Below are 16,147 nucleotides of genomic sequence, written 5' to 3' on the forward strand. Positions count from 1 at the left end.
TACTAAACTACCATCCTGCAGATGTCCTGAGAGGGAAGGATTTGGATGAGGCAGTACCATGTGCTTATGCAGTTACACATGGTCAGGCTAGGAGACAAGCATGTGGGTCTGGTAGCCTGGAGGAGACCCAGACAGACTGCATACTTGCAGTCAGGACTGGTGAGGTGGTTACTTCAGGAAGGGAGCTACTCTGTAGCAGTGAGACTGAAGGTGAGCCACAGCTGCTTGTGGGTACTGATATTCCCTTGGACACAGTGACTGCAAAGGTAGAGGTGAGTAGTAGTACCCAGGCTGACAGTGAGGTACCACTGTCAGAGGATGCCAGACTTCCTGTGGAAGGGAAGCTGGGAAGGGTTACAAGGAGAGAGTTGAAACAGGCTCAGCTCTTAGACCCTACATTGCAAGGCCTGAGGCAGGTAGCTAGGGAGGCACCGGAATTCTCAAGGAAATGGGGAATCTGTATATTGGGACAAAGGGTTAATATACAAATAGTGGACCCCTGAGGGAGGGCTAGAAGGAGGAGAGTATGGCAGTTGGCACTGCCTAGAGCCTACCATCTGTTGCTTTTAGCCATAGCCCATGATATTCCCTTTGCAGGTCATATGGGCATAAAACATACAAAGAGGAATATTATGCAGACCTTCTATTGGCCTAGAATTTCCAGAGATGTAACAGGGTACTGCAGGACCTATGAGCAGTGCCAAAAGGTAGGCAAGGCAGGAGACAAGGTGAGAGCTCCTTTGATGCCTTTGCCTGTGATTGAGGAGCCATTTCAGAGAGTAGCTATGGATATTGTGGGTCCTCTGAGTACCACAAGTTCCATAGGGAAAAGGTTTATCCTAGTGGTAGTGGATTATGCTACACAATACCCTGAGGCAGTGGCTTTGTCCTCCATTGAGGCAGAGAAGGTGACAAAGGCTTTGTTAGCGATTTTCAGCAGGGTACGTTTCCCAAAGGAAATACTGACTGACAGAGGTGCCACTTTCATGTCAGACCTGATGGCTTGTCTGTGGAAGTCATGTGGTGTAAAGCACATGAAGACCACCCCCTATCATCCCCAGACTAATGGTCGTGTTAAGAGGTTAAACTCTGCAATCAAGTCCATGCTATGGACATTTGCAGATCAGTTTAAGAGGGAGTGGGACAAATATTTGCCCCATCTGTTGTTTGCTTATCAGAGAGGTTCCCCAGGAATCCACAGGTTTTTCACCCTTTGAGTTGCTGTATGGGCATAGGGTGAGTGAAGCTCTAGATTTAATTTGAAATGAGTGGGAAGGTGAGTCTCACAAAGAATCTGTTGTGGCATACGTCTTAAACCTCAGGACAAGGCTCAGGGAACTCATGGGCTTGGCCCAGGAGAACCTGGCAGAAGCCCAACAACAGAAAAAGGTGTGATATGAAAGGAATGCTCAAGCTAGAGAGTATGCTGTGGGGCAGCAGGTAATAGTTCTCATTCCTGTCAGACACAACAAGCTGCAAGCAGCTTGGTAGGGTCTCTACAAGTCGGTAAGTAAGGTAAGTGATGTTAACTACATGGTGGAACTGCTAGGCAGATGGCAGGGGCACACATTGTAACATGTTAATATGATGAAACCTTACCATGATAGGGAGGCCCTTGTGCTGAGCATTTGCAGTGGATTGCAGGAGGAGTCTGAGGGAGATCTGGGGACTGATCTCTTCAGTGAGGCTTGGGCTGACACCTCAGGTTTGAGAATTCCAGCAGTGTTGCAGGAATTTTGGGACATGTTCACTGGGAAACCAGGGTGCACCCACCTAGTGTAGCACCAGGTGGATACAGGACTCCAAAGGCCTATTAGGCAGGCCCTTTATAGGGTACCTGAGAGAGTCAGACAGACCCTGAGGGAGGAGATACAGGAGATGTTGGAACTAGGGGTGATTCAAGAGTCCAACACTCCCTGGGTCTCCCCAGTGGTGCTGGTGCCAAAGAAGGATGGGAGTACTAGGTTCTGTATGGACTTCAGGAAATTAAATAGTCACACAGAGTCGGATGCTTACCCCATGCCTAGGACAGATGAGGCCCTATAGCAGCTGGGTGAGGCTAAGTATCTTACAACCATTGATCTTACCAAGGGTTACTGGCAGATGTCCTTGAATCCCAGTGCTAGAGAGAAGTCAGCCTTTGTGACTCCTTTTGGCTTGCGTGAGTTCACAAAGATGCCCTTTAGGATGAAGAATGCCCCAGCGACTTTCCAGAGGCTGGTAGATCGTATCCTATCAGGAGCAGGAGGGTTTGCCCTTGCTTACCTAGATGATATTGCCATCTACAGCCATTCCTGGGCAGATCACCTTCAGCATGTCAGGGAGGTGCTAGGCAGACTACAGAGGGTAGGGTTGGCCATTAAGCCAAGCAAATGTCAGGTGGGTATGGCGGAGGTCTCCTACCTGGGACATAGAGTGTAGAGTGGTAAGACAAGGCCAGAACCTGCCAAAGTGTTAGCCATTGATCATCCAACTCAGAGCACTCCCTCTTGCTCACATGTAAGTTATCTTAGACGTGTGTTTTCTTTTAGAGATAGCTACAACTAGAAAGTTTAGACTAAGTGTTTTTCTGTTATGTCAGAACTGTACTACTGAATTATTTTAAGTATTTCTGTGTGATCTCTGAACTCTTGACTAGCACTGATTGTGTAGTAGAAAGCATTGTCTTGTGGTTTTAATTATTTATTATTAAATATTTTAAAACCTTTTAACTGTGGCTGGTTTATGTAGAGATAAGTTATGCTCTAGAGTAGTTTGCATGTATATAAGGATCCTGTACCAAGTCACGTCACTCTAATAAGCCTTAAGACTGTTTAGTCATACTACCAATTGCATAATAATATTGCACAGTAATAATTGGACACCCTTTTAAGGGCCTTTGAGTAGCTGATAATTATTAGTTGGGTGGTGGCAGGGTACTACTGTATAGTCTGGGTAAAAGGGGCACAGCTGGAGAACCTGTGCCAGCTTTCCCCAGAAGTGTCTGTGTGGTTGTATAAACTCTTATCTCAAAGTATGTGTGTGTCAGCTACTTGGGCAGGGACACAAAGCACTGGTTGGACAGAGAGGGTGCTGGAGATTTTAGCTTGCCCAGCTAGGCTGTGATCTGGACCCTATAGCTGTGCCAGTGGGGAGTCTTATTTGAGACCTGGGGAGCAAGGGAGCAACCAGCCCCAGAATGATTGTGATCTCTGTGTGCTCTTAAGGGAAATTGCACTTTACTGTGTGTATTTGTTATCCTTTCCTCATATATGAGACGCCCTCTCTGGTGTTAGTGGTGAGGATTGAGGCTCCTTGATTGCTGGGCCAGGGCACGGGCATCACAATGTACATACACAATGCATGTCATGTTCAGGCACAAACATCACACTTCTGAACTCGCATTCTGCCCTAGGAGGAAATGTGTTGACAGCAGACACTAGATTTATTTTTACTGCAGCTATGAACAGTCTGATGAACCACTTTCATAAATCTGTGGAAACTAAGTAATTAGCTTGATGTAAAGACTGAATCAGTTTACCTCCTGCTCATTTACAAGTCTCCATCCATGGCACTGAGCAATTAAGTGACACACAATTAACCACTTTAGCCACATCCTTTGCCTCTACCTTTTCAGTCTTGTTTTCCTGTTCTTCATTAGCCTTGATGACTGCACTATGGCCTAATTGTAGTCTCTGATTCTGTAGATTTCTTTAGTTCTTATGAATTTATTTTATATCCTGGAGATTTAATAATTCTTGTAGACAACATTGAAGTTTGCACACAAGGCTGATGTACACAGCCAGCTTATAATAAAACAAGCTCCTCGTTTTATTTTACTAAAAATGAACTTCGAGCTGATTTAGGAAACCACAGATAATTGCTTCAGCTATAACAACATTAAATATATATTTGTTTTCATAGTTTTGTATACACTGATAGCTTCGTATAATGCATATTGAAATATTTTCTTAGTATCCTCAGGAGACAAAATTATTGGATTAACTCTGTATGATTTTCGTTGCAGTAGATCTGGGGGGATTCAACAACTAGTCTGACAGAGATGTGGTCACACACCAAAAACAGGCTACATTGTATGTTTTTAGATTTAACTAATAATTACAGCTGCAACAAAAAGCAAACTGAGACATGGATGACAAGAAATTGTGAATCTTGGCATCCTTGTCGAGTATACATAATATTAGGTTAGGATCGGAGATCCGATCATAATTCTTTGTAGTGCATGGAGCTTCATCAGATCCACAGACTACAAGTTACAGAAAAAAAGAAAAAAAAGCCCATATTGTTTTCTGCTTTTCTAAGCAGTAAATTGCTTAGTGAATACTGTCAAACATAGAGCAACAGACATCTTAAATCACATGACATTTTGAGGCAAAGTCAGGAACTAATTACTGGAATAGACAGCAGGCCACTATCATTTGCTGGCTGTCACTGTCAGTTCATAGTACCTAGCGTGAGATGTGATCTTAACAGCACTTAGGGGATGCTTAACAATTGTTAAGTTCAGATCTCACTCTACACAAGCGCTTAACTAGTTTGTCTTTTTCCCAATATTGGAGTATAATCACAGCATTCCCAGTACTACTAAGCATCTTTTCACTGTTTACAATCGCACTAGATGGACGTTTTTATAAAACAGGGGGAGTAGTGGCATTCACTCTGACAATGACATATAATCCACAATTTTCTTTTATTAGAAACATCTTAGTAAAAAATTGGTTCATCCTTAAAAATGATGAACAAGTTGGAAAAGTAAAATAGGTGATGAACCACTAGTGGTACATAAAAACGATACATGCTTTAAGAAAATACTGGAACAGAATAAAGAAGGTGTGAGACACAGAAGGAATGGTAGGATGAACAAATGTGGACACTGTTAGCAATGTAAGTTTATTTTGGAGGGGGACAGTGTTGAAATTAAAAAATATGGAGTGATAAAATGCTACCACAAAAGTAATTGTGAAACTAAAAATGTGGTATATGTCACAGTGTGCCAGGTTTGTTACAGATATTACATAGGGAAGACAAAAAATACTTTTAGGACACATATATATCAGCACATGTATGATACTAGTAAAGATAATAAAAGTAATGCACTTGCCAAGCATTTAAACAATTTCTCCAACACAGTTTTAAATTTACTATACTTGAACATGTAGAGTTGGATGAAAGAGGGGGACCTCTTGAATTATTTTTGAGTATAAAGAGTTAATGTGGCAACTCAGAGTGAATGCCACTAGTCCCCTGGGCTAAATGAAGTAGTATCCCTTACTAGTTACTTAAAACTGAAAGCTGAATTTTATTTGTGATATTAACATACAAACATACTATATTTTATTATTTTTATGTACTATTATGTATTGAATTTAGCACTTACACTCATTGCTGTTTTAGTGTGTTAAAAATTATGAGATTTCTTAAAAAATAATAGGTTTTAAATCTTGGAGTCTGTAGCTTTAAATGGAAGGTCCTGATGTTTAATTTAGTGGTATTACGTATGCAAATACATTTTCTATGACTATTTAATGTGTTTAGATGGTACATTCATTTATTCTGAAGAAGTCATAACTTATTGTTGACAAAAGCGCTAAAATGGAAGTTTCTCGGCTTTTACTACGTCCTCGTATGTTCTTTTTTACTTACTTGGTTTGTTTCTCAAGAGTTTTGTATTGGTTTATAGAGAATATTGTTTATTGTGTCAGGCCTTCATAATCCTGAAGTTTAATGATCACTTTTCTCCATGAATGGTTGAATCTGCAGAAATGTATACTGCAATTAATGTGCATAGTATTCACCATTATATCCCTTGATATCTGCTAGCCCAACTTGTGAGGATTATGTTTTTCATCTAACATATTAAATTCCCACAAGTCCAATATTTTTATCACTAGTCTCTTGCCAGAACTACCAGAATAGTACTGGTGAGACTCAGTTATGACTTCATACCTACTGTTTTTCTATTAATGATGTTTTCATCCTTAGTCTGACGAGTCTGATGCAGCAGAGTTAAACCTTCCTGAGTAGTAGTTATGTAGATAGGTAATTTGTAAGGAACATATCTAATCTTAAATCATTTCTCTGAGCTTCTTCTTCTGTTAAGGTTCAGTGTCTTCACGGTCATAATGATATCCAGCCAAAATTATGCTTAGCAATTTCCAGTAACGTGGGTATCTATTCTAAACTACAAATAAGTATCTGAATTCAGTATGTCATCTAAAGCTTTGTTCCATTTAAAGGCCAAAATGATCACATTAAATTAAGTGGTGATGTCTTCTGTAAGTTTAATGCTGATAAAATTTCCTTGAACAAGTATAAACAATTATTTAACTGCTGAAGATAAATGGCAACTTTCACTACATACAGAAAAAGAACCTCAGTTACTAATTCCTCCATATGGAAGAAGCAAGCCTGCATGTAATACTTAATTAAGACTTTTGAAACAGTAAACAGATCATCTCATGAAGCAATAATAGTTCACTTGAATTAAATAATTTCTGTCAAGTCTGTTTATGTATGGACATACAAAATATAAAACTTCATAATATTTCTTTGTTCTACTTTTCATCTCTTTGATATATAGCTGTTATGGAAGTCATGTGACATTGCAGAAACCACATCATTATGAGCTAACAAGTTGTCTCTAGACAGAAGTATTTCAAGATGAATTTATTTTTCTCATTTACAATGGCACTCATCTAACAGCTTCTTCCCAATTAAATGTGGAAAAAAAACATAAAACTGTTTCCAGTTTTAGCCTAGTTTTCAAAATGAGCTGAAGCTGAATTGTCTACTTAAGTATAAAATAAAGAAGACCCTTGCACAAATGTCAAATAACATGTATCACCATGCATTGTCATTTTAAATACTACTCCAAATCAAACTTTAGTATGCTTGATTTATGAAAATTATGAGCACAGTTTGCTTTAAAAAGAAATTAGCAAATAAATCCTGAGACCAATATTTTACATTTTCTTTTATTACTCACTCATTTTGACTAAAAATATTATATTTAGGAAATTATCTCACTGAGAAGAGTTTGCAAACAAAATATCACTACTTGTATTAAAGATAGCATATTTACCTGAAATATGTAAACATATGTTAAGAGATCAAAGGAACTACCTCAGTCCCTGTGTTACATCCCACTCCAATTCTTTAAATTGCTGTATTGATAAATTCATCTCCATGATGCATTAATATAGTAGAAAATTATGTAATAAAGAGAAATGATGGACTTATAAAATCAACAATTTATTGCACCTAAATAAAAGAATATCAAAAACAATCAAACTTTATCTGACCCAATGTAACAATGCTAACATTAGCTCCACTCAAAACAGCTCAATAAAACAAACAGAAGAAGCAAAACTTCATTTACAGTAAAACTTGTTATCATGACAGGTAGCAGTAATAATGCCTTCTATAATTACTTCCAACCCCCGAAGAAAAAGAAGAAACAAAAATGTAGTGTGTTACAACAAATAGTATAACCACAACAGAACCAAAACATGCATCTGATACAATAGCAACAAATTTGGAGCAAAGTCCAGGGCAGAAAAGGGAGTCCCATCCACTCTTCCTCCATACAATATGATACCTCTGTTACCAACATGGGCTCAACTGCCCATAGTGAGATTAGAAACAACAGATTCATTATGCCAGATGAACTACCAGGAAGCATAATTTATACAATCAGAAACAGTCTAATATACCCTTCAATGTGCATTCTTTTTAGAGCGTTAAAAACTGGATATGTCCCTAAAGCCTCTAAGCACACTATTGTGGTCCAGTCCTCAAGGTAGGTCCTTCTCAAAGCCCCCCATAAAACAAGCCACTCAGCCTCACAAGCATATTGTACTAGGTGATAGAGAAAGTAATCATGGAACATGACATATGAGATGGATACAGTCTCCTGCTTCCATTACCTAACCAAATATGGTTTTAGCAAAGACACATGTTCTATGCTTAGCCTCATACATTTGTTAAGTATGATAGCCACCCTGGGTGAAGATTTATCTGTCTAAGCAGCCTTCATCAATCAGGCTAAAGCATTTGACACTATACCTCCATGACAGAAACTCAAGGATCTAAAAGTAGTCCATAACTGAAAACACATTCACCATACTCATGAGGTAATGCACAACAAGTACAAACTGGAGGTGAACTGCTATCCCAGCCCCAGTAACCAGTGGAATCTCTCAAGGCTCTGACCAGGGGCTACTTCTTTTTGGCATTTTTTTCTCAGATGCCAAAAATGACTCCAGTGCCTGGCTTACCAGATAAGCAGAGCACTGAAAACTTGGGAACACGATCCATAATTCCACTGGTACTCCCTTACTTTAAATACCACTTAAGATTACACATGAATGGTGCAATAGAAATGAAATTGCATTCAGTGCCAAAACAATACAGCACTTTGGCATTTGGGCAAAACCCCTCTACCAGCTTTATACACTACTGATGGGCAACAGCTAAAAGTTCACAAAACAATGAAAGACCTTGGAGTTCTTGTAGATTTTGAAATTTCATTTGATATCCACATAGCTGATGCCATTCTCAAAACACAGAAATTTGCTGACCTGATCCTCCATGAGGATAACAGTCATTCCAGAGAAGCAATTGTCTCCCTTTATAAATCTCTTGTCAAACCTGTTCTAGAATACTATACCCTCATCTATAACCTGTTCATGATTGGTATAATTGAAGAAGGTACACATATTCTTCATAATCACTATCAAAGGGCTTCACGGCTTATCAAAGTTAAGCTCCACCATGCCACAAAGCATGAGAACTTCGCATCTCACAGCTTCCAATACCTATAGAATAAACTCCCCATTTCAGTTAAACTCAGTACATTAGTTCATATCTTCAAGAAGAAGCTGGATGACTACATGAGCAGCCACAAGTTCCAATATGGGAACCAGGACATCAAACCCCTCAACAGTAAATAGGCTTTGAGCTTATTCACCAGTTCCAAGAACCTATGAGCCTATGTTGTTGATTAAAACCTAAGCACTTTTATTTTACCAGTTAAACTTTTTTTTAACTATGCCAATTCAGTTCTAATGTCTCACTAAGTCTCCTCTTCAGTTTTTCCCTTGAAACTAGTCTAACTCTCAACCTAAGCACTCAAAAAGCATCTTACAGCCCAGCACTTGCTCAAACCTAATAGCAAGCACTAATATACCCTGACATTGATTGCCCAGCAGGGCAAGGCTCTTTATTCACCCCTCACCAACCAAGCGACTAAGCAGCTCACCCTGCTATTCAGGCATGAACAAAGGGCAACTTCAGGTGCACTTTCCAGTCCAGCTGGTGAATCTGGGTATCCTGAGGCAATGTTACAGTTGCCTCATGTACACAGACAACCCTCTCCTCCTACCTCAAAACAATAACATATGCGAGAGATGCAGTTATACAGCCAAACTGGAAGCTAAGCTGTCTCTACCCAAGTCTGGAACAGACAGTCTAGAGGAGAAGGTTAATACTTGCACCACACCTCCAGCCGCACACAGACCTACTAAAACAGCACTGGCAAAAAATACACAAAATCATACTCGGAGGCTCTAAATAAAAACCTGCAAAAGCATCAGAGACCTCCAAAGTGGACAACCAAACAACCTGCACTTCCCGTCACATACCAGACAACACAGAAAACACAAAATTAGTGTGCCGCACAATCACAGCTCTTACGGCGAAATAACATACCTAACACACTAGTAATACGTGACTCTATAGTCAGGCACACTGATGTCCCACTCATTAGGCTGGACAAGCAGAAGGTTATTGTTAGCTGCCTGTCAGGAGCCAGAATCCACCACATAACACAAGCACTCAGGTCACTCCAGAACAAGTACAAATATGACTCTGTCATTGTTCATGTTGGTGTGAATGACCTGAGACATACCTCCCTGGACCACATGAAAAGAGGCATGGAAGAGCTCTCTGATCATGCAGCCCAGGCTGGTATGACCCTGACCCTGAGTAGCATCCTGCCCTCACCATGAATGATACCTCAGTATAAAGAAAAAATGATAAATTTCAATAATTGGCTAAGCTTCTGGTGTCATTCAAAGGGGATCCAGAGTTTGTCAGCCTGGGACGACATGCTCGACAAGCCTCATTGCTTCACAAGATATGGCTTGCACCTGTCACCCCTAGGCTTTCGAATACTGGCCAAGGCTCTTGCTGCCCCTATAGTGCCTTTTTTAGGCAAGGCTCAAAAGTCAAACCCACCTCCATAAATAGCACAATTAACAAAAAACTGAGGGTTATGCTACTCAATGCCAGGAGTTTAAATCTCAAAATGCACACGCTCAAATCACTCCTCAGTATGGAGAACGTTGACATCTGTGCAGTAACTGAAACCTGGTTCAAGGCCCCAGAGAGCACCCCAGCACTACCGGGCTACAACTTATACCACATGTTTTTGCCACAGAACACGGACCGAAACACAAAAGGAGGGGGTGCATCCATATTCATCAAGGATACCTACACCTCCAGGTTAGTGGTGCAGCATGATACCTCTGAGATCATCCATGTGCAACTAACATCGGGCAAATCTACAATGCAAATTGTGGTCTGCTACAGATCACCCTCCATGACCCAGGACCACCACTCCACCTTCCTAGAGACACTGGAATACATGAAGGTCCTACCGAACATCCTGATATTGGGCGATTTCAATTACCCTACCATTCACTGGGAAAACTACTCAAGTACAAATTCCCAGGCCCAGCGCTTCTTGGAATTCATCAACTCAAATGCCCTGGATCAGCTGGTAAACTCCCCTACCAGAGGTGAAAACATATTAGACCTGGTCGCCACCAACATGGGCGACAGGTGTTCCACACCAGAAGTCAACCCGTCACTGGTTAGATCAGACCATAAACTAATCACTCTGGATGTCCACACCCCACCACCACCCCCAACTAAGGAAACCACAGTAAAAAACTTTTCTAAAGCAAGCTCCACCTTACTTAAGACAGAAGTGGTAAGCTTCACAGCCCCCACGTTAAAGGATAATGCTGCCCAAGATGCAGAAACCTTTACAGATGCACTCCATGAGCACCTACAAGGATGCATGGATCGTGCCATCCCTAGCAAAACCAAGACTCACTCCTCTAAGAGAAGAAAACCAGTTTGGTGGACCCCTGCAATAAACAGGCTATACAATAGAAGGAGGAAACTAGTTCAGAAAAAAAGCAAATCCCAAGAAGGAAAGACATCCCTGATCAGTATCAGTAAGAAACTAAGGTCCCTCATGAAATCATCCAAGGCTAACTTCAAAAGAAAAATAGCCAAGGATTCAAAAGATAACCACAAAGCCTTCTTTAGCTATGTTAAGAATCTAAGTGGCAACTCGCAGACATGCACTGAACTAGTGCAAAATAGCACAAAATATACTGAACCTACAGATATTGCCAACATCCTGGCAGATAGATTCAGTGCAAACTTCACCCCCCCCCCACCCCTAAAAGGGCCCACAACAATACCGGAAAAGTGTAGTGTCCCAAAAATCACAGACGCACAGGTGAAAACAGCCCTTTCAAAAGCCAAAAACACAGCGTCAATGGAACCAGATGGTGTTCCAGGCTGCGTCTTGCACAAACTACAGAACAAACTAACCCCCCACCTAAACACACTGTTCAACCTCAGCCTCTCCACAGGCTATGTGCCCATAGAATGGCGCACAGCAATGGTTATTCCACTCCACAAAGGAGGGGCCACAAATGACCCTGGTAACTATCGCCCCATAAGCCTGACTAGCCTAGTCTGCAAGGCTATGAAGTGCATCATCATGGAACTCATTAACAAAGACATTGGGAACCTCCAAACACTTGACCCGACCCAGTTTGGCTTTGTTAAGGGCAGATCATGCCTACTAAACCTGGTTGACTTCACCAAGGCCATAGACAAGGGAAAGGTGGTTCACACAGTCTACCTTGACCTCGCCAAGGCTTTCGACACCATTCCCCACTCGGGTATTACAGAAAAACTCACCAGCCTGAACATAAACCCCTACTTCACGAGATGGGTTGCCAACTGGCTTACAGACAGAACTCACACGGTAAGAATAGCGGGCTCCAGATCCGACTCTAAACCAGTCACAAGTGGTGTCCCACAAGGCTCGGTCCTGGGACCCCTACTGTTCGGCATATACTTCTCAGAAGTACAGGCAAAAACAGGAGGACTATGGCTAACTCAGTTTGCCGATGACTGCAAACTGGAAGCCATAATTGACTCTCCGGCTGACACGGACATCCTCCAAAAGGGCCTTACTGAGACGGACACCCGGTGTCAAAGTCATGGCCTCAAGCTAAATGCCAAAAAATGCATAGTCATCCCATTTGGGAAAAACAAAACACTCACGAATTACCACATAGGTGGCAGCCCAAGATAATAAGAGATCTAGGGACCCAGGTAGGTAGTAATCTCTTCTTTGACGATCATATTGCCAAAGTAGTTAGGAAATCCTTCTATGTGGCCCATCTAATTACTAAAGGGTTCGCATCTAGAAATAAAGAGGTTATAGTGCCCCTCTACTCGTTAATCATTAGACACATCATAGAGTACAATGCCCCATTTGGGATGTACCTCAAAAGACACTTCCAGCAGCTGGAAAGACCACAAAAGTTCATCACCAAGAGGATTACTGGCCTCAAACATATGTCCTTTGCAGCCTGACTGAAAAAACTCCGGTTGTACTTGGTGGCATATCGCTTACTCAGACGTGATCTCTGCCTAACTTACAAAGTCATGTCCAACTCAGAATTGATGGATGTGCTCCACCTAAAGAAATCCAAGTCACTGCGAGCCACACGCTTTAGTTAGCTAAACCTCACTACAACAATAAATAGAACATGCTGGAGGGATAGATTCCTGTCACAGAGACTCCCCTTTTTTGTGATAAAATTCCAAATTACATCAGGCAGAGCCCCTCACTAACACTCTTCAAGAGAAACCTTGACAAGTGGATGGGTAACAGAAAATACACCCCGACACATTCTGGCTAGGCTTATAAATGTCCTCGGGCAGATAGCCTAGTACCTATCTATGAACCTATGAACCTATGTGAAAAAATATCTCTCATACTAGAATCCATAAACTGAGAAGACATACTTTCTTTCTTAGTAGCTTACATATTATTTCCAGCAGTAGTCCATTATAGTGAATGTGTTCATATAAACAGAGCTACTGTTTGGGGGTATTTTACATGTTTTTCTTTGTATTATAGTTGTTAATTCTGGAAGAAGGGTAAAACCACTATCTTATTTTTCTTAGGAACAAAACTTGGCTAGCAATCACAAAAACTATGAGGGCCAGCCTTATACACCTTTAAGCAGGCACACTTAAAAGTTCTTGCCAACTTATAAGAGTAGTTCAGCAGTGATCCATACTCACAATATTGCAGGACACAGTTCAGTTAATAAGTGCTTCAGAAGTAACATATCATACTGTAGGTGCCCTCCTAGTTTAAACAGAGGCTTCACATTTAACTATCTATTTTCATTTTATTTCTTTCAGTTTAACTGAGGTAAAACATTTTTCACATTCATGTACTTTATTATTTCATCATGACATGAATAGGTTCATAGGTTGGTACTAGGCTATCGGCCCTAGGGCCTATACAAGCCTTGCCATAAAAATTCCCTGGCTATTTCTACCCACACTATTTACTTCCCTGGACCCCTGTCTAGCAGGGTGACTGACGTGATCCCCGGGGTGAATTTCCTTTTTCCCATCCAATCATCAAGGTTCCTTTTGAAGATGGCCAAAGAGGCACTTTGCTTGACATGTATAGGCAGCCTATTTCAGAGTCTGGGGAGTCTCTGGGTCAGGAACCTATCCCTCCAGCATGTTTTATTTATTGTGATGGCAAGATTTAGATCCCTGGAGCATGTGGCTCTGAGGGATTGGAATTTCTTTAAGTGTAGCATGTCCAACAGCTCTGGGTTTGACATGGCCTTGTATGTTAACCAGAGATTGCCTCGGAGTAGACGATATGCGACAGAGTATAGCTGGAGTTTTTTAAGGCGGTCAGCATAGGGCATCTGCTTTAGGCCTGTGATTCTTTTAGTGAGGTATTTCTGTGGCCTTTCCAGTTATTGCAGATGTCTTGAGAGGTACATACCAAATGGGGCATTGTATTCTATAATGGGTCTAATGAGGGATGAGTACAGTGGGACAATGACCTCCTTTTTTCTGGATGAAAAGCCCTTAGTGATGAGGTGTGCCACATAGAAGGATTTCCTGACTGTTATGGCGATGTGGTTATTGAAGGTGAGACCACTGTCCACCTGTGTCTCTAAGTCTCTTATCACACTTTCAGTGTTTAGTGTACTGCCTGCCGCCTATGTGATAATTCACGGGTACATGGTTTTTATCAAAGGGGATAACTATACATTTCTTGGCATTGAGCTTGAACCCATGGCTCTGGCACCAAGCATCTGTTTCTGTAAGGCCCTTTTGTAGAGTATCCACATCATTTGGGGATTCAATAATGGCTCCCAGTTTGCAGTCATCTGTGAACTTTTTTAGCCAGAGTCCCTTAGTGTTGGTCTGTACTTCAGAGAAGTAGATGCCAAGCAACAGAGGTCCCAGGACTGAACCCTGAGATACTCCACTTGTCACTTGTCTGGAGCTGGATTTGGAGTCAGCTACTTTTACAGTGTGGGTTCTGTCAGTAAGCCAGTTGGCAACCCATCGAGTGATGTAGGGATTATTGCCCAACTTAGTAAGTTTATCTATGATTCCAGAGTGGGGGATGGTGTCAAAGGCCTTGGCAAGGTCCAGATAGGTTGTGTGGACTGCCTTACCCTCATCCACGGCTTTGGAGACTGATTCGAAGAATTCAATAAAGTTCAGGAGACAAGATCAGCCCTTCATGAACCCAAACTGGGTGGGGTCCAGTGTTTTAAGGTTGCCAATGTCTTTGTTTATAACTTCCATGATAACACGTTCCATGGCCTTGCAGATCAGGCTCGTCAGACTGATGGGGCGGTAGTTCCCAGGATCCATGGTGGATCCTCCCTTGTGGAGTGGGATAACTGTAGCTGTGTGCCATTCAGTGGGCACAAAGCCTGAGGTGAGGGTATGATTAAACATGACACTTAGGTGAAGTGCCAGTTAATTTTGTAGTTCAGGCTGGGACATCATCTGGTCACATGGATGCTGTATTCTTAGCTTTGGAGAGTGTGTTTTTTACCTGTGTGGCTGTTATTACTGGAATTTGGCAATCTTCCAGTGTTGAGATGGGCCATTTAGGGGATGAGAGAGGGGTGAAGTTGGCACAGAATCGATCTGCCAGGATATTGGCAATATCCTTGGGATCTGTATATTTAATGCCATTCTGTTGTAGCTCAGAGCAGATCTGAGCATTGCCATTTAGACTCTTGACATAGTTATAGAATCCATTGTGGTTGTCTTTGGAATCTTTGGCAATTTTATTTTCGTAACTAGCTTTGGAAGATTTTATGAGGGATCTCAGCTTCTTACTGAGGCTGGTAAGGGAGTTTTTTGCATCCATCATATAAGCTCACTAGGCATGTCTATTTATGAATCACTTTTTACACCACTTTACAAGTGGCATGACATGGTGACCTGCTTCTTTGTAGGGCGTTCTCTGAAGGAAGGTATGTCAGACTAACTTTACCAGTGTTTTTTGTGTTTGTTGCTGTTTCACACTACAGAGTATTACTCTCCCTTCTCTCTTGCATGCAGCTCTAAGTCTACTCTTCTTGGATCAGCCCTTCCTATGACTAAAAGAATTTCCCATTTGGAGATAAATAGAAGACTCATGAAATCATATAGAAAATTATTATTGACTTTGAGGACTAGGCTTGTTGTTTGCTAGCGAGTACAGGTCTAATATGCTGCAAGTAAAGTGAATATATATAAGGATTAATGAGGATGGAACAATGAGGGGTGGAGAAGAAGCAACATTCAAGGAGACTTTCTGGAAGATGCACTGATTTCCCAACTGCAGTCACATCTCCTGAAAGAATGATGCCTTGACATTGTGGCAAAACAAGAAATATATTACACAGAGAGCTAATACTGAAATGTAATATAATGGAGTACTCAGCTTACACATGGATCAGTGTGAGTAAACCAAAATGAGGTTAAGTACCATGTACAAGGCTGG

The sequence above is a fragment of the Protopterus annectens genome, chromosome 12.part0 (genome assembly GCF_019279795.1).
Source record: "Protopterus annectens isolate FY-2018-M chromosome 12.part0, PAN1.0, whole genome shotgun sequence".
Classification (NCBI taxonomy): domain Eukaryota; kingdom Metazoa; phylum Chordata; order Ceratodontiformes; family Protopteridae; genus Protopterus; species Protopterus annectens.